We start from the raw sequence: 26,098 nt of genomic DNA, 5'->3' as shown, positions 1-26,098 counted from the left end.
CGTCAATGATTATACACGGAGAAGGTAGAACTGTTAGAAATTTAGACATTTTACTGTTTGATTTAATCCAGAAAATTACGCATAATATTGTGGTGGTATATATGTGCACGTGTGCAATTTTATCACTACTCAGATTAGAGACAAACATTGCAAATACTACTGCAACAACAGCAGACATACTGAAAACGAAAAACAATCGTTTAAGATTGTACCCAGAGGAGGGACCAGTGCCGAAGGCACCGGCGGCTCCATTCGCACTAGTCGACATAGTGCGTTGCTCGAAGTAGCGGACCACAGTCGGTGCAGGAAGATGTTCGCAGTGCAGTCCCGCGAACGTCCACCAGGAAGAAGACGAAGTAGTCGATCTCGATCCGCGCGAACGTCCACCAGGAAGAAGACCCGCCGGAGTGGAAGAAGACGATCTCGCCGGTGAGACCGTTTTTCCTTCCTTTCCTTATTCACCAAGCATGCGCCACGTCACGTCTGGTCTGGTCCTCGTGTGCCACGTCACGCTCGCTCGTCTCGACCTCGACAAGACAAGACAAGACAAGACACGACAAGACACGGCTCGGCTCGGCGGCGGCGGCGGCGCGCGCATGTGGCACCCCTTCATCCTCCCTCAACTTCTCCATAGGGGCTAACAAAGGCCACCTATTTAAGTTGAGTTAACACATGGTCAATCATCAATATGGTACTAAACCATTTTCATTATAGCATTAATTATGGGTCCTTGAATTAATCATCAAATATAAATATGGGCTAATGACCCATTATATTCAACAATCCCCACCTATTTCTAGGGCACATAAGAAAAGCTCTCGAGTTTCCATGTCGTTTCATATACCAGTCGTTTCAGTGGAGACTGTTAAGTTGAACTTCCACCTAGAGTACAGACTACACTTAGCCACAACTTGAACAATGGACTATGCCTTGAATTGCAAGTTTTGTGTGATATAAGTTTCATCTATACTCATAACTGATACTGGGTTGCATGAACATCCCCTCTGGTTGAAGCATATAAGTCATACTTCTGGCCCATTCATGAGTATCTAGAGATCACCCAAAATCTCATAGACTGTGACTAGCAGTCAAACTCATATAGGTGTATTCCTTAAAGATGTTCTGTAGGACAACATCTATCGCTTCACAAGCCGCTTTGGAATACATTAAGGTATATAACCAGCCTTCCTTACAGACTTAGGAAAGAAGTGCAATTGAGATGAGTTAAGTAAAGGGTCTTTCCTCACAATCTACTTCTGGCTTGTTCCACCATTCTACTTCACGGGATATCCGATCACATAGAACAGGTTGCCACCATGGTAGACCTCACGTGGGTCTCAAACCCATCTCACTCGATGCACTATCTATCACATTACGTGATAGTCCCTTTGTGAATTGATCTGCCAGATTCTTGGACGTATGAACATAGTCCAATGCTATAACTCCGGAGTTTCTCAACTTTCTGACAGTCTTCAAACGCCGTTTGACATACCTAGTAGACTTCATGTTGTCCTTAGAACTGTTGACTTTAGTGATCACTGTTTGATTGTCACAGTTCATGGAAATAGCCGGCACAGGTTTTTCAACCACCGGTAGATCCATCAGGAGTTCACGAAGCCATTCGGCCTCAGCACCGGCGGTGTCTAATGCTGTGAGTTCTGCTTCCATGGTTGACTTCGTTAAGATAGTCTGCTTGCAAGACTTCCATGAAACAGCGCCACCTCCAAGCAGAAACACATATCCACTTGTGGCCTTTAACACATCAGCATCAGATATCCAGTTTGCATCACAATAACCCTCTGATACCTTCGGGTATCCGGTATAGTGAATGCCATAGCTCACAGTACCTTTCAAATAGCGCATCACTCTCTCAAGAGCTTGCCAATGAATATCTCCCGGATTTGACACAAACCGGCTAAGTTTGCTCACTGCAAACGAGATATCAGGCCTCGTGGCACTAGCAAGGTACATCAATGAGCCTATAATTTAGGAGAATCTTAGTTGATCCCTTGCTATTCTTCGATTTTTCCTTAATAGCACACTAGGATCATAAGGCGTAGGAGCAGATTGACAGTCACTGTACCCAAAGCGACTTAAAATCTTTTCCACATAGTGGGACTGCACAAGTGTTATCCCACCATTGCCTTCTCTTGAAAGCTTAATGTTTAGAATAACATCAGCTTCTCCCAAATCTTTCATCTCAAAGTTATTTGACAAAAAGTCTTTAACTTCCTTGATCACAACAAGGCTTGTCCCAAAGATCAGTATGTCATCCACGTACAGACAAAGGATCACACCTTCACCCCCACCAAACCGATAGTACACACATCTGTCAGCTTTATTAACAGCAAAGCCGGCAGAAGTTAAGGTTTTGTCAAACTTCTCATGCCATTGTTTTGGAGCTTGTTTTAGGCCATAAAGGGATTTTAATAACTTACACACCTTGCCCTTTTCACCACTTGTTACAAATCCATCAGGCTGATCCATATAGATCTCTTCCTCTAACTCTCCATTTAGGAAAGCTGTCTTCACATCCATCTCATGAATGAGAAGACCATGAGAGGCAGCCAAAGACAATAACACTCGAATTGTGATCAAACGGGCAACCGGTGAATAAGTATCAAAGAAATCTTCCCCTTCTCTTTGGGTATAACCCTTAGCCACAAGCCTAGCCTTGTACCTCTTAATTGTACCATCAGGCCTAAGCTTTTTCTTAAACACCCATTTGCACCCTATAGGTTTGCACCCATAAGGTCGTTCAACCACTTCCCAAGTTCCATTAGACATTATAGAATCCATCTCATTCCTTATTGCTTCCTTCCACAAGTCAGCATCAGGAGAGGAAAATGCCTCTTTAATGGTTGTTGGGGTATCATCCACGAGGTACACAATATAGTCATCTCCAAAAGACTTCACTTTTCTTTGTCTTTTGCTCGTTCGAGTGACTACATTATCATCCTCCTCAGGATAGTGAACATGGGGTTCCTCAGATTGTTCTATCGGAATAAATTGCTCATGGGAGTTTATAGACTCATGACTAGAAATATTAGGTGTACTTTTCATAGAAAACTCACTTTCAAAGAATGTTGCATCTCTAGATTCCATTATAGTACCAACATGCATATCTGGTACTCCAGAGTTTATGATTAAGAACCTATACCCTATGCTGTGAGTAGCATAACCAAGGAAAATACAGTCAACTGTCTTAGGTCCGAGTTTGCGTTTCTTGTTTATTGGCACATTCACTTTAGCCAAACTACCCCAAGTACGCAAATAAGAGACATTTACTCTTTTCTTTTCCCATTCCTCAAATGGTGTGATTTCTTTATTCTTTGTAGGAACTCTATTCAGGACATGACTCGCTGTCAATATCGCCTCACCCCACCATTCCTTAGATAGACCCAAAGTCTCTAACATGGCGTTAACCATCTCAGTTAGAGTACGGTTCTTTCTTTCGGCAATCCCATTGGACTGTGGTGAGTATGGCGGTGTCCTCTCATGAATAATTCCATGTTCTACGCAGAAGTCAGAAAAATCACTTAAAAAATATTCTCCACCACGATCGGACCTTAAGCGTTTAATTTTCCTCTCAAGTTGATTTTCTACTTCAGTTTTATAGGCTTTAAAATATTGTAATGCTTCATCCTTTGTTTTAAGCAAGTACACATGACAAAATCTAGTACAATCGTCTATAAAAGTGATGAAGTATCGTTTACCACCTTTAGTCAACTCACCATTCATCTCGCATAGATCGGAATGGATTAATTCTAATGGTGCCAAGTTCCTCGCCTCCGCAGCCTTGTGAGGCTTGCGAGGTTGCTTGGATTGCACGCATACATGGCACTTAGAACCTTTGACTAAATTAAATTTCGGGATTAAATTCATATTTGCTAGCCGCGTTAAACAACCATAATTAACATGACAAAATCGCGAATGCCAAATATTCGACTCATTCGAAATCACAGTATGGTTCACGATTTTATTACACACATCATGCATGGATAAGCGGAACAAGCCTCCGCAATCATAACCTTTACCAATAAAAGTTCCAAACTTTAAAAGTATAACTTTATTGGCCTCAAAGACTATTTTGTAGCCATCTCTACAAAGCTGTGAGCCGCTAACTAGATTCTTTTTGATGGAGGGGACATGCTGCACGTTCTTCATCAGCACCGTCTTTCCCGAAGTGAACTTCAGAATGACCGTACCAACACCAAGAACACGCGCATGAGATCCGTTCCCCATCAGTAAGGCTCTAGTGTTGCCGGCCTGATAAGAAGAAAACAAAGAGATGTCAGCACACACATGAACATTAGCCCCAGTATCCATCCACCACTCAGGTGAATGACAGACTGAAAGAACAGTAGGTAAATAATTACCATACCCAGATGTTCCTCCTTCAGCCTCGCCAATGACCATGTTTACTGACTTTTTCTCTTCTCGTTTAAATTTGCGGTCTGGACAACCACTCGCCTAGTGGTCATCGCTACCGCAAACAAAGCAGCCTCCTTCTGCCTTTTTCTTCTTAAAAATTGCAGTTTGTTTTGGCTTCGGGTTTGCTCCTTGCTTGTTCTTTTTCTTATTACGGAATGCGAATTGCTTTTTCTTCTGCACCACATTGGCACTAGAAGACTCAACGCCTTTCCCATGTGTATCTTTTGCTCTCGCCTTCTCCTCAACATCAAGAGTTCCCATGAGTTCAGCAAGACCAAACTCTTTCCTCTGATGTTTTAGAGAAGTAGCAAAATCCTTCCAAGAAGGTGGCAGCTTAGCGATTATACCGCCGGCCACAAACTTTTCAGGCAACACACAAGGAAATTGTTCTAGTTCCTTAGCTAGTGCCTGTATCTCATGTGCTTGTTCAATCACAGAACGGCTATCCACCATCTTGTAATCAAACAATTGTTCCATGAGGTACAGCTCGCTACCAGCATCAGAAACCCCGAACTTGGCCTCAAGCGCATCCCATAATTCTTTAGCAGTGGTGCAAATAATATAGTTGTCGACATACTTTTTATCGAGCGCACTTATGACGGCGCCTCTGAAGAGGTTATCAGCAGCCATGAACGTTTTCTCCTCCTCAGGAGTAAACTGTTCAGGCTTCCCCTTCGCGACGTCATAGCAACTCATAGTAGTCAACCACAATATCATTTTCGCGCGCCACCGCTTATAGTTTGAACCATCGAACGCATCCGGTTTTAACGCAGCAGCAAAACCACTAACAGAAAAATGCCTAATATCAGGTTTTTAGATTGTTAGAAATTTAGACATTTTACTGTTTGATTTAATCCAGAAAATTACGCATAATATTGTGGTGGCATATATGTGCACGTGTGCAATTTTATCACTACTCAGATTAGAGACAAACATTGCAAATACTACTGCAACAACAGCAGACATACTGAAAACGAAAAACAATCGTTTAAGATTGTACCCAGAGGAGGGACCAGTGCCGAAGGCACCGGCGGCTCCATTCGCACTAGTCGACATAGTGCGTTGCTCGAAGTAGCGGACCACAGTCGGTGCAGGAAGATGTTCGCAGTGCAGTCCCGCGAACGTCCACCAGGAAGAAGACGAAGTAGTCGATCTCGATCCGCGCGAACGTCCACCAGGAAGAAGAGCCGCCAGAGTGGAAGAAGACGATCTCGCCGGTGAGTAGTCGCGGAAGACGCTCCCCAAAAACCTGATTGCCCGCAACACCCGAGCAGGTGTCTCGATGCAAGGCGTCGGGTTCCGGAGGCCTGCTCTCCCGATCTCTGTGCGCGCAGAGGTTCGGGACGGGAATGGACAGAGAGCAACTCGACAGGAAGAGAGAAGACTGTGTGTTCTCGCAGGAATGGAAGGAGTGGGTGCGTATGGTATATATAGGCCTCAGGAGGAAACATCTGATTGATGACCATTAATCTCATTTAATTGCCATAAACCGAGTCAATCAATTAGCAATTAATTGCCATTAATTACACAACGGTCAGATCCCGTTTTTGCTCCCTTTCCTTATTCACCAAGCATGCGCCACGTCACGTCTGGTCCTCGTGTGCCACGTCACGCTCGCTCGTCTCGACAAGACAAGACAAGACAAGACACGGCTCGGCGGCGGCGGCGGGGCGCGCGTGTGGCACCCCTTCATCCTCCCTCAACTTCTCCATAGGGGCTCACAAAGGCCACCTATTTAAGTTGAGTTAACACATGGTCAATCATCAATATGGTACTAAACCATTTTCATTATAGCATTAATTATGGGCCCTTGAATTAATCATCAAATATAAATATGGGCTAATGGCCCATTATATTCAACAAGAACTCCCCAGTCATGAAGCTCGGGCAGTTCATCGCAGTACATTGCACTGATGGAGTTGTGTAATTCCTGATGGCGCCGATATGTCCACCAATCCTGAAAGAAAAATATGCCACACAACTTTTTTCACACACTCATTTCTTAAACACAGCATGAAACTTAGGATGGTTCTTAATTACCTGATTAAGATGTTTAGCAGGATTTTGAAAAATGTGCCACAAGCAACCAGATTGCCTCGTGTTGGGATAATTGATGGTGGCATGGTGGCATGTTGATCCGTCAAAACTGTGTCATGATCCTTGCAAGACATTATTGCTGCCTGAAATGTGCAAGATAGCCAAATAGTAAATGATTCAATTGTTTCATTGGGAATTAATTACAGCGCCGTTAGTTAAAAACTGACACTGGTAACTTAAGGGCACTCACAATGGAGACTCTATCATAGAGTCTAAAGTTATTTATTACCTCGAACAATGTGGACTTGGAGTCTAAATAAGACTTGGAGTCTTATTTTTTTTCTACCTCTTTCTTCAATAAATATGCTGCCACATCAGCAAAATACCATAAATAATATGTAATTAAGTGTCTTAGACTCTGTCATAGAGTCTTACATTGTGAGTGCCCTAATGAAGAAAGATCGAGAAGATTTTTTCTTCACATGCATGCTTTCTGAAGCCCACGACAGTGATCAACACAGCCAATTCATACTGACCTTGTTGGCACTGAAGACAGGCAAGCCACGTGCGTCTTAGTGCCGCTCTCATGTCCTCGACGTGCTGCTGTGCGTCCTCACCCATGTGCTGCTCAAGCCATGCCCCCACTGCTCATGAGCTCGTTGCAAGAGCATAGCGCGCTGCACATACTGCTTACCTATATATGCCCACTCTTGCCGCCACCTCACGCTCGCCACTGAAACACAGCGCGCCGCCTCTTTGTGGGAAAATGCCCTGATCTGCTCGCTCGCCTGCCACTTCCACCCTTCCTACCATCTGCCGTCCTCAGCCATGCCACAGTTGTCTTGTCCTGGCCAAGCAAGCCGAGGGTATCGTGTTAAAGTATGGTTTAGATTGGACGTGTACATCCTTGACTTGCACCTCAAGATATTTTATCTAGATATGATCTAGTTAGTTATAGAAAGGATAGATAGTTTTCTTGATTTGTTTTAACCTTGTAACACAAGTTGTATACCACACCGCATGGTGTATTTCCGTTCTATATAAACATGGAACCGAGTAGCTAGAAGGCTAACTCGTTTTCAACTTCTCACATGGTATCTAGAGCCTTCTTCCACACGGAACAATTCCATGGCTTCCGCTTCCTCCTCCTTAGGACTTTCTGTTGCAATCTCCCTCACCACGTTTCTTCCTCCGGTGACCGAAAAGCTATCTCGTGCAAACCATCAATCATGGAAAGCTCAGATAGTCTCGGCGCTGCGGGGAGCTCAATTGGCCGATTGGCTAGAAGTGACGGCTACGCCACGGAGAAGTTTCTTCCTGTGGCAACGCCCGCCGAAGGGAAGGAAGCCGACCCACCCAAGGTGAATCCAGAATTCGCTCCCTGGGTGGCCAAGGACCAGATGGTCCTGAGCTATCTGCTCACTAATCTCTCCAAAGAGATCCTTGGGCACGTCAACACCGAGGTGACGGCGAAGGGCGCATGGGCGAAGATCGAATCCATGTTCGCTTCCCAATCCCGTGCCAAGATCATCACCACTCGCATGGCGCTAGCGAATGCAACCAAAGGTACGTCCATGGTTGTAGAATATTCTGCCAAGATCAAATCCTTGGCAGATGAGATGGCAGCGGCAGGACGGCGTCTTGAGATGATGAGATCGTCTCGTACCTGCTCAACGGACTGGATGCCGACTTCGACGCGGTGTCCACTGCGGTTGCCAACCGCATCGAACCCATCTCGGCCACCGAACTCTACACACAGCTCGTGAGTCACGAGCAACGCCTGGATCTGCGCAACGGCGGCAACAACTCCTCGGCCAACGTAGCGGCCAAGGGAGGTCGCCTCAGCAACAACAATTTCTCCCGCAATGGCGGGGGAAGCAATCGTCAGCCTAATCGCAATGGCGGTGGGCGTGGCAACCGTGGTGGTTTTGTCCGCGGCGGCGGTGGTGGACGAAGCAGCTTCGAACCAGGCGTCATCTGCCAAGTCTGCGGGAAGGAGGGCCATCCGGCCTATCGTTGCTTCAAGCGCTACGACCGCAATGTCACTGGGCCACCCCAGAAATCGGCGTCGGCTGCATCCACGGGCTCCTACAGCGTCGACTCCAACTGGTACATGGATACCGGGGCGACGGACCACATCACGAGTGAGCTAGATAAGCTCTCCACTCGTGACAAGTACCTTGGCGGTGATTAGGTGCACACTACAAGCGGCTCAGGTATGGAGATCCAGCATGTTGGTCATGGTATTTTGCGATCCCCGGCTAGAAATCTCCAACTCAAAAATATTCTTCATGTTCCAACTGCACACAAAGACCTTCTCTCTGTTAATCGGCTAGCTCGTGACAATCATGTCTTTTTTGAATTTCATCCCGATCATTTTTGTGTCAAGGAACAGGCCACGAGGAAGACCCTGCTCACCGGTCCATGTAGACGAGGCCTCTATCCAGTGAGGCCAGCAAATAAAGAAGTGCTTAGCGCGCACAAGCTCCCAGCGTCCTTGTGGCATCATCGGTTAGGGCATCCTGCATCGTCCGTCGTCCAGCGTGTGCTCCACCACCACAAGATTCCTTTCATCCAAGAGTCCAATAAAACCAGCATCTGTGATGCGTGTCAAAAGGGCAAAAGCCATCAACTGCCGTATCCTAGATCCTCTAGTGTGTCATCTAGTGTTTTGGATCTAATTTTCTCCGATGTATGGGGTTCTCCTCCTAGTTCTGTTGGTCGAAACAACTACTATGTGAGTTTCATTGATGATCATAGCAAATTCACATGGATATATTTGTTGCGTCGCAAATCTGAAGTTTTTCAATGTTTTCGAGAGTTTCAAGCTCTTGTTGAACGACAGTTCGATAGAAAAATCCGTACTATTCAAACCGATTGGGGTGGCGAATATCAAGCCTTGAGTTCCTTCTTTTCGCGCATGGGCATCTCCCATCATGTATCCTGTCCACATGCCCACCAACAAAACGGCTCGGCTGAACGAAAACATAGGCATATTGTAGAAGTTGGGCTAACTCTTCTTGCTCATGCTAGCATGCCTTTGAAATTTTGGGACGAGGCGTTCTTAACTGCAGTCTATTTGATTAACCGGTTACCCACTAAAGTTCTCCAGAATGACACACCTCATTTTCGCCTTTTTGGTGAGCATCCCAACTATGAGTTTCTGCGGTCTTTTGGTTGTGCTTGCTGGCCAAATATGCGGCCCTACAATACTAGAAAACTCGCATTTCGATCCACCAAGTGTGTCTTCCTAGGCTATAGCAACAAACATAAAGGTTACAAATGTCTTGATCCATCTGCCGGTCGTGTCTATATCTCACGGGACGTTGTCTTTGATGAGAATATCTTCCCATTTGCCTCCCTCCACCCAAACGCTGGCGCTCAGCTTCGTGCTGAAATTGCTCTTCTACCAGATATGCTTCGCAATCCTAGTGCTGGGGACTCAATTTTACCTGATCAAAATACTGGTTCTTCTTTACCTACTAACCCCTCACAAGATTGTGCTAGAGATTTGATGCATACAGGTGCAAACTCTGAGTCAACAGAGCAGGAATCGGCGGCTGGGGATCGGTATTTCATGTGTCGCAACTTAGCCGACAGCACGGATCCCCGGGCTGATTCTCCGACCAGTGCAGTCCGAGGTTCAGGCAGGACAGGCGGATCTGCCTCGGGGCGTGCGTCATCACCGTCCCGGCTGACGGTGTCGGGTGCGCCCTCTGCTGGATCGTCTGCGGCTCCCTCCGTGCCGCACGTCTCTGAGTCCGCTCAGCTCGCGCCGCAGCCAGATCGCGACGCAGGCTCTGCCGGAGATCTCTGCGCCTGGATCGTCTACGGCGCCATCCCATGCTGTTGATCCTGTGGTTTCTCAGGCTCCTCTACCGCAGCGCCCTGTCACTCGACTGTCAAGAGGAATTCGTCAGCCGAAAATCTATACGGATGGCACTGTTCGTTGGGGCATGCTCTCTAGCACCAACACTGAAGAACCTGCAACTCTTGGTGAAGCGTTTAATGATAAGAATTGGCATACGGCAATGGACAGTGAACACAGAGCCTTGCTACAGAACCAAACATGGCATTTGGTTCCTCGTCCAAAGGGGAAGAACATCATAGGATGCAAATGGGTGTATAAACTCAAGCGCAAGGCAGATGGTTCAATTGATCAGTATAAAGCTAGATTGGTCGCAAAAGGGTTCAAGCAATGGTATGGACTGGATTATGAAGATACCTTTAGTCCCGTGGAGAAAGCTGCTACAATACGACTCATACTGTCTATTGTCGTGTCAAGAGGATGGACGCTTCGTCAGCTAGACGTACAAAATGCGTTTCTTCATGGAATCTTGGAGGAAGAAGTCTATATGGAACAGCCCCCAGGGTATGCTGATAAGTCTCATCCAGAGTATGTGTGCAAACTAGACAAAGCTCTATACGGCTTGAAGCAAGCCCCGAGGGCGTGGTATGCAAGGTTGTGCAAGAGGTTACAATCCCTTGGCTTTGTACCCTCTAAGTCCGATACATCGTTGTTCTATTACAGTCGAGGCAAGTACAGTTTGTATGTGCTAGTCTATGTGGATGACATAATTGTTGCAAGCTCGCCCCAAGAGGCGACTGATGCATTGTTAAAGGATCTACAGAAAGATTTTGCACTAAAGGATTTAGGTGATCTTCATTATTTCCTTGGGATTGAGGTTAAGAAGACTAGTCACGGGATTCTGTTGACAGGAGAGATATGCAAATGAGGTACTCGCTCGGGCTGGCATGGACAAGGCAAAGTCAGTTGAGACACCATTGTCTATCTCGGAAAAGCTCAGTATTTCAGAAGGGAAGAGGCTTAGACCTGAGGACTCCACTCGCTATAGAAGTTTGGTGGGAGCACTGCAGTATCTCACGCTCACACGGCCTGATATAGCATTTTCAGTGAATAAGGTGTGCCAATTCCTTCATGCTCCTACAACAGTTCATTGGAGTGCGGTGAAAAGGATACTAAGATATGTTCGGGGAACAATCAAGCATGGTCTTCAGATCAAGAGGTCTAGCTCTATGTTGGTGAGTGCTTTCTCAGATGCTGATTGGACTGGAGATGTGGATGACCGCCGCTCTACTGGAGGCTTTGCTGTATATCTTGGTGCAAATCTAGTATCATGGACGGCAAGAAAGCAGACGACGGTGTCGAGATCCTCAACTGAAGCTGAGTATAAAGCTTTGGCTAATGCCACAGCTGAGCTTATGTGGATACAGAAGTTGTTGACTGAATTGCGCATATCACATCCTCCTGTAGCACGGCTATGGTATGATAATTTAGGAGCAACATACTTATCTGCAAACCCTGTGTTCCATGCAAGAACGAAGCATATTGAAATAGATTTTCACTTTGTGAGAGAAAGGATAGCTCAGAAGCTGTTGGACATACGGTTCATTGGTTCTGGAGATCAAGTTGCTGATGGATTTACTAAAGCAATCTCTGCTGCGCAGTTGAGAAAATTCAGAAGCAATCTTAACCTTGTTAGTGGCTAAGATTGAGGGGAAGTGTTAAAGTATGGTTTAGATTGGATGTGTACATCCTTGACTTGTACCTCAAGATATTGTATCTAGATATGATCTAGTTAGTTATAGAAAGGATAGATAGTTTTCTTGATTTGTTTTAACCTTGTAACACAAGTTGTATACCACACCGCATGGTGTATTTCCGTTCTATATAAACATGGAACCGAGTAGCTAGAAGGCTAACTCGTTTTCAACTTCTCACATATCGTACTTGCAGTTGGGAGAGAGAGAGAGAGGACCGATAGGCACTGAATAGAGAAAAGAAGATTAGGAGAGAGAGCAAAATGATTTGTCGTAAATTCATCGAGGATCCATACAGGGAATTATGTGTTGCGTGCATTAGTTTGCAATGGTGGCTACTACAGAAACTACCCTATAGTTTCAGGGATGCAAGTGCTCTTAAATATAATAGTAGAGCCCAAGTACAACTGTGCATTATTATGGTTGGTTCCAACGAGTAGAGCTAAAGGAATTCTGAACTTATTATTAGATTGAATTGTGGTACGAAATGGCACAAGATCACCAAAGCATGCTTAATCAACGATATCTGGACATCTGCCTATAAGAAATTAGCTATAAGATTCTGGCCACCTTCCTTATCAATTTGTATGCCATTAAAAAATTTAAAGCCACCACTACTACAGAATGAGGCATATGCGATGCTAAAAATGGCCAAAAACCTCGGCCTTTTTGCGGCCCGGGGTTAAAGACCCCTTTAGCACCGGCCAGAGCCACGGGCCGAGGCAAACCCTTTAGCACTGGTTTTTTCCCTGAATCGGTGCTAAACGTCCTGTTTATAGGCCGGCTCCCTCCTCCCCTCTGCCCATTTGAAACCGAGAGCACCATTGTTGTTCTTGGAGCTTCTTCTTGCTTGTTCTTCATTTGTTCTTCATCTTCAACGCCCATCATTGATCTTCTTCGACTCCGTCATCGTCTCTTCGTGCTTGGAGGTGACTAACTTCAGCCTTTCTTGTCTTTTTCATGTTGTTTTTAGCTTGTGATGTTCCCATCATTTTTTAGCTCAAATCCAATTTGTTATTTTGAATCATTCACATGAATTAGTATCCATATATATATATATATATATCATATTTCATGGTTGACCTAGTTTTAATGTATTTTGCAAGAATGAATTATAGTATATTTTTATGATCATAGAAAGTAGGATAGTTCAATTTAATTGGTTTGTTAATATCACTTGATTTATTTTTATTACTACATATAATGTCCATTGTATCATACATGTTTACTAGTAAATGTGGAATTTATAATTGTTTAAAAATTGAGTATGGATAGTAGATGGCAACCGTGACCGGGTCTTCGGTCTCTCAACGGCTTCAAAAGCGATACCGTCCGGAACTCCCTCTCATTACTTGTGGCAAGTGTGGGCAGAAGATTTTGATGGAGTACAAAGTGTCGAAAGAGGGAGTAAACAAGGGTCGTATATTCTACAAGTGTCCAGATCGTAATGTGAGTTATTTCCAGACATTTGCTTATATATGTGCATATTTTTTTAAATGATATTAATTAAACTTTTGATTCTCTCTTTTAATTTCAGTGGGACGGTACCGGCGGATGTACAGGTTGGTACTGGGAGGAAGAATACATTGAACACATTAAGAAATCTTTTGCACAGGTGGTTGAGGCTGAAGGTGGTGAGGCAGTGAGCCGACGAATGGAGTTCAATGATGTTGATCAAGCGAATGATCTATCTATTATTGTTGGGATCGGACGCGAACTAATTATGTTGCTTAAGTGCATTTTAGTTTTGTTTTTTTAATGCTAGTTGCGATTGTATTTGTTGTAGCCAAGCTTTCCTAAATTAATCAACTATGTATCTTAGACATGTTGTGCAATAAGATGAGAAACTATATGTGTGCATGGTTTTCATAATATATATGTTATCTTTAATGCAGATGGTAACACGTAATTGGATGTATAATACCGATCGGCGCTCCGAAGAGTTCATTAATGGCGTGCACTATTTCTTAAGTGTGGCCGAGTCAAATAAGAGGGACGGTTTCATGTGCTGTCCATGTGCCGTGTGCAAGAATTTGACGGAATATTCTAACTCAAGAACTCTTCATTCACACTTATTAAAGTCTGGTTTCGTACCAAACTATATTTGTTGGACCAAACATGGAGAAAGCGGGATTATAATGGATGAAGGTGAAGAAGAAGAAGAAGAAGAAGAATTGGACCATGCCAATATTATTGCTCAGTACGGTGGCTTCAATGATGTTGCAATGGGGGGAGATAATGAAGAAGAGGTGGCGGCAGAAGATGATCGGGGCGATGATGCTTTTGGTGATGCCATCCGTGATGCACAAAGAGAATGTGAAAGTGATAAAGAGAAAGCCAAGTTCGAGCGCATGCTAGAGGACCACAGGAAATCGCTATATCCCACCGCTGAAGAGGGGCAAAAAAAGCTGGGTACCACACTAGAATTGCTGCAATGGAAGGCAAAGAATGGTACATCTGACAAGGCATTTGGGCAGTTATTGAAGATCATAAAAAAGATGCTTCCGAAAGGCAATGAATTGCCCACCACTACGTATGAAGCAAAACAGGTTGTCTGCCCTTTGAGATTAGAAATCTAGAAGATACACGCATGTCCTAATGACTGCATCCTCTACCGTGGGGAGGAATACGAGAATTTGGATGCATGTCTAGTATGTAAGGCATCACGGTATAAGATTAGACGAGATGATCCTGGCGATGTTGAGGGTGAAGAACGTCATAGGAAGAAAATTCCAGCCAAGGTTATGTGGTATGCTCCTATAATACCACGATTAAAACGTCTGTTCAGAAATAAGGACAATGCAAAGTTGTTGCGGTGGCATAAAGAAGACCGTAAGATAGACAATATGCTGAGACACCCTGCCGATGGATCCCAGTGGAGAGCGATAGACAGAGAATTCCCAGATTTTGCAAATGATGCTAGAAACTTGCGGTTCGCCTTAAGTACAGATGGTATGAATCCTTTCGGTGAGCAGAGCAGTAGTCACAGCACTTGGCCAGTTACTCTATGTATCTACAACCTTACTCCATGGCTATGCATGAAGCGGAAGTTTATTATGATGCCGGTGCTTATCCAAGGACCGAAGCAACCTGGCAATGACATAGATGTCTACCTAAGGCCATTAGTTGAGGAACTTCAACTTTTATGGAGCAAACCAGGAGTTCGCGTGTGGGATGAGTACAAACAAGAGCACTTTGACCTGCGAGCATTGCTGTTTGTAACAATCAATGATTGGCCAGCTCTGAGTAATCTTTCAGGCCAGTCAAACAAGGGATATAATGCATGCACACATTGTTATGAAGACCTTGACTGTGTATTTTTGAAAAGATGTCGAAAGGTCGTGTACCTTGGCCACCGTCGGTTTCTTCCTATGAACCACCCAGTACGAAAGAAAGGCAAGCATTTTAAAGGCAAGGCAGACCACCGGACCAAACCTCTCAATCGAACCGGGGATGATGTACTCGAAATGGTCAAGGATATAAAAGTGGTATTTGGAAAGGGACGAGGCAGCGAACCTATTCCCAAGGATGCTAAGGGACACGTACCCATGTGGAAGAAGAAATCCATATTTTGGGAGCTACCTTACTGGAATGTCCTAGAGGTCCGCAACGCGATCGACGTGATGCACCTGACAAAGAATCTTTGTGTGAACTTGCTCGGATTCATGGGTGTCTACGGGAAGTCTAAGGATTCACTTGAAGCACGACAAGACTTGCAGCGCATGAAAGAACGAGACAACCTGCATCCAGAAAAGACAGATGATGGACGTCATTACTTAAGCCCTGCTAGCTACACTCTGAGCAAAGAAGAGAAGGAAAGCATGTTTGAATGTCTTAGCAGCATCAAGGTCCCATCTGGATTCTCCTCCAATATCAAGGGAATAATTAATGTGCCAGAGAAGAAATTCCTGAACTTGAAGTCCCATGACTGTCACGTTCTAATGACGCAATTGCTGCCCGTCGTTTTAAGAGGAATTCTACCTCCACACGTACGTCTAGCCACCGTAAAGCTATGTGCATTCCTCAATGCAATTTCTCAGAAGGCAATCAATCCAGAGCAACTAGCTACTCTGCAGAATGATGTCGTTCAATGTCTCGTCAACTTTGAGTTGGTGTTCCCTCCATCCTTCTTCGATATCATGACACACCTCCTAGTTCATCTGGTCAAAGAGATTCGTATTCTCGGTCCTGTGTTCCTACACAACATGTTCCCCTTCGAGAGATTCATGGGTGTCCTAATGAAATATGTCCATAGTCGTTCCTGGCCAGAAGGAAGCATTGCCAAGGGCTACGGAACAGAGGAGGTCATAGAGTTCTGTGTTGACTTTATTCCAGACCTTGACCCAATTGGCATTCCTGAATCTCGACACGAGGGCAGACTCAGCGGAAAGGGAACACTTGGGAAGAAAACATATATTGGTACGGGAAACGATTACTTCAATAAAGCATACTACACAGTTCTCTAGAACTCCTCATTGGTGGAACCATATGTTGAGGTACACAAAGATTTCCTACGGTCCCAGTGGCCCGGTAAGAATGAAGCTTGGATAATGCGTCAGCACATGGAAACTTTTGGCGATTGGTTGCGCAAAAAATGTCAAGGTGATGAAAACATTGATGAGCAGCTTTATTTGTTGGCCAGGCAACCATCATGGCATGTCCTCACATACAAAGGGTACGAGATAAATGGTAACACATTTTACACAGTTGGCCAAGATAAAAGGAGCACCAACCAAAATAGTGGTGTACGCGTGGATGCCACGGATCCAAATGGGAACAGACAAACATATTATGGACGCATAGAAGACATATGGGAACTAGTCTATGCAGCTAATTTTAAAGTTCCTTTGTTCCGGTGCCAATGGGTGAAGATGACCGGAGGTGGGGTAACAGTCGACAAGGAGTATGGGATGACAACCGTGGACCTTAACAATAGTGGGTTCAAAGACGAACCATTCGTCCTTGCTGCAGACGTGAGTCAGGTGTTCTATGTCAAAGATATGTCTACGAAACCAAAGAGAGGAAAAAATGATGACCACTCAATCATCAATGAGCCAAAGCGCCACATTGTCCTTTCTGGGAAAAGAAACATTATCGGAATTGAGGACAAGTCAGACATGTCAGGCGATTACGAAAGGGATGATCGAATTCCGCCCTTCATAGTCAACAAAGACCCAAGCATTCTGTTAAACAATGAGGATACTCCATGGTTACGGCAGGATCATAACCAAGGGTCATACGTCAAGAAGAAGTTCACTGTTGTGTCGGCTTGACTTTGTATGAAACTATATTTGAGAATTGTGAATTTTGATGTGTGTAACAAACTTTGTATATTTTATATATTGTCCATTTTTCCATTTGGATAATTTTGAGCCAATCCTAATTACATTTCTATAAAATCCAAGACGGGTTTTGGTATTCATGACTTTTCCATCTAGGGTTCCGAAACCGCTGCGTGGCTATGAGTTCTATGAAAATTCAAAATTCAGTGGTTCAAACTTTTCCAAATGAAAAGTTGACCATTAGATAAAATGTAGAACTTGATGAGTGTAGCAAACTTTGTATTCATGACTTTTCCATTTGGGACAATCTAGGGTTCGGTCAAAGGGTGTGTTTGTAAAAACCAATGCTTTGACTTTGGTCAAACTTGGTCAAGTAGCCCATTTGATGACTTCAAATGAAAAAAGTTTGAATACAAAGTTGTTAGAGATCATCAAGATCTATATTTTATATATTGTCCATTTTTCCATTTGGATAATTTTGAGCCAATCCTAATTACATTTCTATAAAATCCAAGACGGGTTTTGGTCAAACTTGGTCAAATGACAAACTAAATTACTTCAAATGAAAATATTTTGAATACCAAGTTGTTAGATATCTTCAAGATCTAAACTTTTTATATACACAACTTTTCCATTTGAGAAAGTCTAAGTTAACAATACCCACCAATTCTTGAATCTCACACAAACTATATGAAACTATATGTGTCAATTGTGGATTTTCAACTACACCTTCCCAAAACTTTGTCAAATGCAAAAATGGTCTATATATGAAATGTAGATTTTGATGAGTGGAACAATATTGGTATTCATGACTTTTCCATTCGAGACCATCTAGGGTTCCGAAACTGCTACGTGGCTATGAGTTCTATGAAAATTCAAAATTCAGTGGTTCAAACTTTTCCAAATGAAAAGTTGACCATTAGACAAAATGTAGAAATTGATGAGTGTAGCAAACTTTGTATTCATGACTTTTCCATTTGGGACAATCTAGGGTTCGGTCAAAGGGTGTGTTCATCAAGATATATATTTTTATATGATTTTTTATTTGATGAAAATTATACCCAACTAGCATTCCTAGTAATAAATAACAAAAATAAAAAGTTTTACGTCAATATGATGTGAAAATAAATTTCCAGTTCATTGGATATAGTTTTTGTAAATTTATTGGAATAATATATTTTTGCATTAACAAAATACTAAACATTTCTTACAAAATCATTGCAAATTATAAAAATACAATAAGATATTTAAGTCTAAAAATTTTCATGTGTACATTAAAACAAATTACAATATATGTCACTATTTAAAAAACATTATCCAAAATATTTAATTTACTATACAATTTATAATATAAACTGTATATATAAAACAATTGAAAAATCCTAAACTAAAAAAATGGGCCTTTAGCACCGGCCCATAGTGGGAACCGGTGCTAAAGGGTCCTGAAAATTTCAGGAGCCCGCCCAAGCGCGCGCTGGACCCTTTAGCACCGGTCCGTGGCTGGAACCGGTGCTAAAGGGTCCCTTTAGCACCGGCTGGTAACACGAGCCGGTGCTAAAGGGTCACCCTTTAACACCGGCTCTTATTACCAGCCGGTGTTAAAGACCCTTTAGCACCGGTTCCAGCCACGGACCGGTGCTAAAGGGTCTGCCCCTATATATGTGCGCAGTAGCCCTGGATCCGGCAGTTCATCGTCTTCGTCTTCGTTCCAGCGCCGCCGGGTTCATCTTCGCCGCCGTCGTTTCGACTCCCTCGCCGCCGCGACCACCGTCTCCACCAGCGCCGCCGCGGCTCTCCACCAGCGCCGCCGCAGCGGGCCACGGCCAGATCGAGCGCGCGGGCCACTGCACACATCATCTTCCCCACGTCGATCTTTCTCTCTCCGGCCTGCTGTGTGCTAAGTATAGATCGAGAACGCCGCCATTGATTAATTACGTATTTATATACACTAGACCGAAAAATATATATATATATATATACACAAAATATTACATATATATACATAAAAATATATATGTAATATTTTGTGTATATATGTATATTATTTTTTGTACATATATACACATATATATAGTTTGTATGTATGAATTATAATTGTTTGTATGTATGTATGTATTATTTTTTTAATATATTATTCTAGTATATATATAGTATGTATGTATGTTTTATTTTTTGTATATATGTATTATTTTTTGTATGTATGTATATTATTTTTTGTACATACACACACACATATATATATATAGTTTGTATGTATGAATTATAATTGTTTGTATGTATGTATGTATTATTTTTTTAATATATTATTTGTAGTAGTTTTTTTTAGTATATACTAGTATTATTTTTAGAGCACTCCAACACTTTCATTTGTAGTAGTACTAGTAGTAGTATATAAGTCTCTAATATATGTTCTAGTAGTGTTTAGCCACCAAATTTATTCTAGTAGGGTTTTGTATATATTATTGTTTGTACTATATTATTCTAGTATTGTTTTTTATTCTAGTGTATTACTTGGCTTAAAAGATATTCTAGTATTATTTTTAGAGCACTCCAACACTTTCATTTGTAGTAGTACTAGTAGTAGTATATAAGTCTCTAATATATGTTCTAGTAGTGTTTAGCCACCAAATTTATTCTAGTAGGGTTTTGTATATATTATTGTTTGTACTATATATTATTCTAGTATTGTTTTTTATTCTAATGTATTACTTGGCTTAAAAGATTCTAGTATTATTTTTAGAGCACTCCAACACTTTCATTTGTAGTAGTATTAGTATATTTCTTATCTTATATAGAATATATATATATATGTATGGTTGCAGACATAGAAATGGCTGACCGTCCTCATGATGATCCTGATTATATGGAAGATGCCATTCAAAATATGATCGACGACGGTAGTCAGTACTTTGTTGATTACCACGACATCATGCAAGGCAATCCTACTAAGCAACAAGAGGGCAATGCCCCTGAGCAACAAGAGGGCAATGCCCCTGAGCAACAACTTGTCGTGCAACAAGAAGAAAATACTGGCGAGGTATGTAAATGTAAACATATATAATTAATGCATCTCTTACATTAGCTTTTAGACTTATTACTTGGTTATTAATTTAGTATTTTTGTTTCTATATCTACGTGTAGCCTTCTGGATCGACCTCTACGGGGAGAAGCGTACCTCCACGAGGGCCAAAGAAGCCGTTGGAGGGCCGCTATGTAATCTCTGAGTTTGAGATAGCTATAGGCAGACCACTTGGTGAGCATGCAAATAAATATGTTACTCACTGTGGATATCTTGTGAGAGATCCAATACCGATCAGTGCTCGTGAATGGAGAGAGAAGCGAGGTGCTCCTGAGATCAGTTTTGTCTCTGATCGTGACAAGGAGTTAGTTTGGAAAGCCGTCACAGACGTTTTCACCTTCGACACCAACGATGAAGAGTTGAAGGTGCGAATTTATGACTGGACTATGAAGAAGATGGCAGTACTCTTCCAGAATTGAAAGAAGTCTTTGTACAATAAATATGTCAAGAAAAACGAGACTCCAAATTTCAACCTCAAGCATTATGTAAAGCTGAGGGCCTTCTGGGATGACTTTGTGCAGTACAAAACATCAGAAGAGGCGAGGAACGAGCCAATAGAAACAAAGAGAATGCCATTAAAAAGACATACCACCATCATATGGGATCAGGTGGTTATAAGAGTGTTGTTCCCAAGTGGGACCGAATGGAACAGGAGATGCTTGCTAGGGGGTCACACCCGAGACAATAGCAAAGAATTGGAGCGAACGCTCCAAGCATTGGTTCTACGGTCATGGGGGAAGCGTGGACCCAGACACCGGGGCGCTAGTTTGGGGCCAAGAAATCTCTAGAGCAGCAGAGAGACTAGTCTGTGCACGAGAGGCGGTTCAGTCTGGTGAGTTCAGGCCTAACAGGGAGAAGGATGAACTCACCTATGCGCTTGAAAATCCTGAGCACGGTGGGCGTACGAGAGGCTATGGGGCAGTTCCGTGGCTGCAATCATTCCAAGCCGATCAAGATACCTACAGAAGCCGCCAGAGAAAGAAGGATGAGGAGGCAGAGCGGATCCGCCGCCTAGAAGCTTTTGTTCTGCAGTCACAAGAGCGCGAGAAAGCTCGTGAAGAATGGATGCAGGCAGAGATTCAAAGGCAAGTGCAAGCAGCACTTAGTCAAATGACGAAAGGGCAAGGTACATCACAGCCTGAGGTCAATGTTAGCCCCCCAGGCCAGTTGAAAAGCAGCTGCGCATCCACAGAAGTACCAACCATTCAAAATGACACGAAGCTACACTTCCCCATGGATGATGTCACAGAGGCTTTTACTACTTGTGAGCTGCATGTACCAGATGGGAATGCCACCAAAAAGGTGGCTATCGCTGTTGTCAACCCTATCGACCGAACGAGAACTCCAAGAATCCATAATCGACCAGTACCTGGTAGATATGCTAGCTTCTCGGTTGATAGGGTTGAGAAAGGTTGTGGCAATGTGCCACTAGACATAGAATGGGGAGACGGAGAGAAGACCTTAGGTGAAGCTGAGAAGATATTTATTTGTTGGCGCAAGCGCTTCATAATTATTCCTCAGCATAGGTTTGTGTGTGATTTCACTTCTTATATTATTTATTATGTATTGAAATTAAAAAAAGTTTGCTCACGAAACTTGTAACTGTTTTCTTTGCAGGGACTCCTCCAACCTAACTCCAGTTCTCTCCCCAGCGCATCATAGTGCTGCGGGTGGTGACAATGCTGGATCTCCATCAACACCTGCGGTGGCCACACCGACCCCGCCACCGCCTCCACCACGGTCTCCACCTCCTCCACCGAGGTCTCCAACTCCTCCACCGAGGTCTCCAACTCCTCCACCGCGTTCTCCAACGCCAAAAAGATCGGCCCCACCACCTCCACCGCCTGCACCGCCCTCTCCAAAGAGTGCACGGTCGGTCCCCTCGCCTCCAAAGCGAGGTAGTAAGAAGCGGTCCGCCCAAGAAGGACCGAAGTCATCGGTCCCACCTCCAAAGAAGGCTGCCTCAGCAAAGAGAGCTAAGACGCCAGAAAAATTACCTTACGAAAAGAGTGATGAGGAGGTAATTGCTACATCCAAAGCTGAGGTCCAACAATTTTTTGATAAAATAAAGGAGGAAAGGAAAAAACGGCTTAACCCAGAAAAGCCGTACTTTTATGTGAAGCCATCGGAACTGAGGCAGAAGGTGGCGGACCATCAAAAGAAGCAACGCGAAGCTCAGAAAAAGCCAGCACTTTCAGACTATGAGCGGTCTCTGGTCAAGTCTTCACAGCCTACGAAGAAGAGAGTAGGAAAGGGGGTCCCACAGCTCGGAGAAGTATCAAAACCGGTGCCCCCTTTGATTGTGCCAAATCAATACGGCTCAAATGAAGACTTGATGCCAAAGAAATCCTTAGCGTTGTCTGAGCTAGACTCGCTTGAGCGTTACTTTGGACAGAGCAGTTTAAATATGGAAGAAATTGCCGCCATTCTTGGATGCCAAACATTTGAAAAAGCCGAGGTAGTTGATCAATGGAGGGCAAGATATGAACCGGGCAGGAGTCTATTCGACCCTAAGCGTTTACACGAGCTCGGCACACAAATGTTTGCAATAAACAAATGGTGCATTGAGGCGTCTAAAAGGGGAGATAATTGGATTTCTGTTCGTATTAGACAACATCACTACTTCCGTGGAGATGACCTCATATACGTGCAGTTCGAAGAATTGCACCAATTATGCCACCTCGACGCTCTTGACAAATCTCTTGTCAGCTGCTTTTGTCTGTAAGTATTTTTTCTTTTTATTATACTTCTAACTTCTTTAATTACATGTATATAATCCTTACACACTTAGGATTTGTATGTATATATGCAGGCACCAAATGAGAGAGCTCAGAATGAAAAATGACAATAGTATTGGGTTCGTTGACCCTTATATTGTTTTCAAGGCTCCGCAGGCAGTGTGGACAGCAGATCATGAGACAGAAGTGAAAGGTCCAAATGGCTAGAGGGGGGGTGAATAGCCTATTTAAAAATTCTACAAACTTCACTAAGCAAGTGAGTTAGTAAAACAAATAGCGAAGCAATTCTAGCACTAGCTTAACTAAGCTATGCAAGCCACCTATACAAACTAGTACAAGGCTAAACACTAAAGCACAACAACTAAAGAACTAAGCTAAACAAGCTACACAACTAGCAAGGTATGCACAAAAGTAAAGGAGAGGTGAGTGATTGTTATACCGACGTTGTGGAGTAGAAATATAGCCAATCCACTAGAGTAGAAATATGGTGCCGCACATCCACTCACAAGATGGGGATCCTCCAAGCCACGAGCAATCCACTAGAGTAGCCAATTGCGATCTCCCGCGGGGAAGGCTCAAGAACCCCTCACAAGTCACTTGGTGAGGCTCGAAACAATCTCCAATCACGAGCTCAACACCACCGCTGCTCCAAGCCGTCTAGGGCGTCGGGAAACACCCAAGAGTAACAAGAAATCCGCAGCAAACTCAAGAATCAAGTGCCACTAAATGCAACTCTCAAAGCAATGCACTTGAATCTCACTCAATCTCACTAGGATTAGCAACCAAGCAAGGAGATGAGTGGAGGGAGTGTTCTCTAGCTCAATGTATGTCTCAAGTAATCAAATGTGCAAGAGAGAGCCTCCCAAAGCCGGCCACCTTCTATTTATAAGCCCCTCAAAGAAACTAGCCGTTGGCCACTTTCACTGGACTGAAAACGGGGGCACCGGACGCTACCAAGTGAGCACCGGACGCTCGACTCCCTGCGTCCGGTGCACTGGAGTTGGCCACGTGTCGAACTTGAATCTCGCGTGTCAGTTTCTAACGGCTACCTGCAACACACCGGACGCTCTGCAAGTCCACACCGGACGGTCCGGTGCTCACCGGACTCGTGCGCAGAGAGGGTGTCAAACTCGCGACCTCACCGGACGCTGGGCACCGGACGGTCCGGTGCTCACCGGACTCGTGCGCAGAGAGGGTTGCAAAAACCCCTCACACCGGACGCTCTCAGAGTGCGTCCGGTGCTTAACCCTAGCAGGGTCAAGCACACCAGACGCTGAGGCCAGCGTCCGGTGCCTCCGCACTCAGCGTCCGGTGAGTGTTTCTCAGAGAGAAAACACTCCCGCGACTTCTCTAAATTTCCCACCGGCGCAATAGAAAATATACACTTATTTTTCTCAAAAGCGCCGAATCCCGCCTCGCAAGCTCGGCGGGAGGGAGAGAGGAACCCACACCCCTCTCAACCCTAGGAACTCCACCTCCTTTGTAAATGTGCTAACACCAACAAGTGTCCACCACCAAAGTGCAAGTGTGTTAGCTTTTCACAAACATTTTCACCAAAGGAGTTAAGTTAGCACTTTACTAGATCCTAATGCATATGCTCAAGATATGGACCTAGTAGCACTTGATTCGAGAGATGACCGTGATTTCCCCTCTTGATAGTCGGCTATCTATCCTAAACCCGGTCAATCACTTCTCTACTCATCTTAGACCGGCAAAAGTAAAACCCTATGTTTATACCTTTGCCTTGATAACTTTGCTCCTCGTTTATCACCATGATCTCCACTTCATGCTTCATCCCTTTGTGATCGTGTGGCCACCTTTCCATGCCACCATGCACCTTCATCACATGTGTTGCTATGCCTAACTCAAATCGCTTAAACACAAGGCATTAGCAACTTGGTGTCATTAATTACCAAAACCAAACTTGGGCTTTCAAGAAGTCTGCACCAATCTTATGAGGTTCTTTGTGAACCAAAAAGAAAAACAAAAAATACTCTTTCCCTTCAACTTCGAGTGAGTTATATAGTTTTTAAGTGCATGCATATTTTATTTTACATTATAGGACTGACTATATATATGTGTGTAAACAGCTTTCACTGGATACTCATGGTCATTGAAATTCCCAAGAACCGGTTGATAATCTTTGACTCAATGAGAAAACCACAAGAAAATTATCAACAAATGGTAAACATTATTCAAAGGTACGTAATGTCGATCTCAGCTACAAAAATATCATAATATGACTCTGTAATTATTAGTTCACGATCCACAATGGCTGTGTATAGGGTTTGGGAAAGATTCATTGACCGTGAACATCTCAGTGGATGTAAAGCGCCGCTTAACATAATACATCCACAAGTAAGTTCTACTAGCTAACAAACTTTCGCTAACTTTTAGCCTTCTTATTGTCGTGGTCGTGAATATTTATATATATATATATATATATATCGAACAGTGGTGTTTAAGACAAGAAGGGGGGAACAATCTATGTGCATATTACGTGTGCAAATTCATGATGGCACAAGTCAATCAAACACCCACAGAGACGCTCAGAGTACGTTACATGTCTCTTTTCATTATCTCCTGAATTATATTGAATAACTTAGATAACTAATATCTTTTTTATTTATTTCAAATTAAAGACGGAATGGCTGAGGGAAAAGGTCCTACAACAAGACCGAATCAAAGCTATCCAAGAGACGATAGCAGGATTTCTCCGCGACCAAGTGATCAATCCAAACGGCGAGTTTCACTTCAACGACAACGAAACTCTTATTCCAAACAACGATGACAGCCTTTAGTCCAAGCAACGTGGCAGCCCTGGCAGGACCCTTTAACACCGGTTGGTCCCGGTTGCCCGAACCGGGACTAAAGGGTGGGCCTTTAGTCCCGGAAGGGCAGCACCGGCTCGGGAACCGGGGCAACAGGCCCTTCGCGACCAGTGCTAATGCCTGATCATGCAGCAG

This window comes from Sorghum bicolor, chromosome 2 (assembly GCF_000003195.3).
Source record: "Sorghum bicolor cultivar BTx623 chromosome 2, Sorghum_bicolor_NCBIv3, whole genome shotgun sequence".
NCBI lineage: Eukaryota > Viridiplantae > Streptophyta > Magnoliopsida > Poales > Poaceae > Sorghum > Sorghum bicolor.
The sequence above is the reverse complement of the archived record's forward strand: the minus strand, read 5'-3'. Positions refer to the sequence as shown.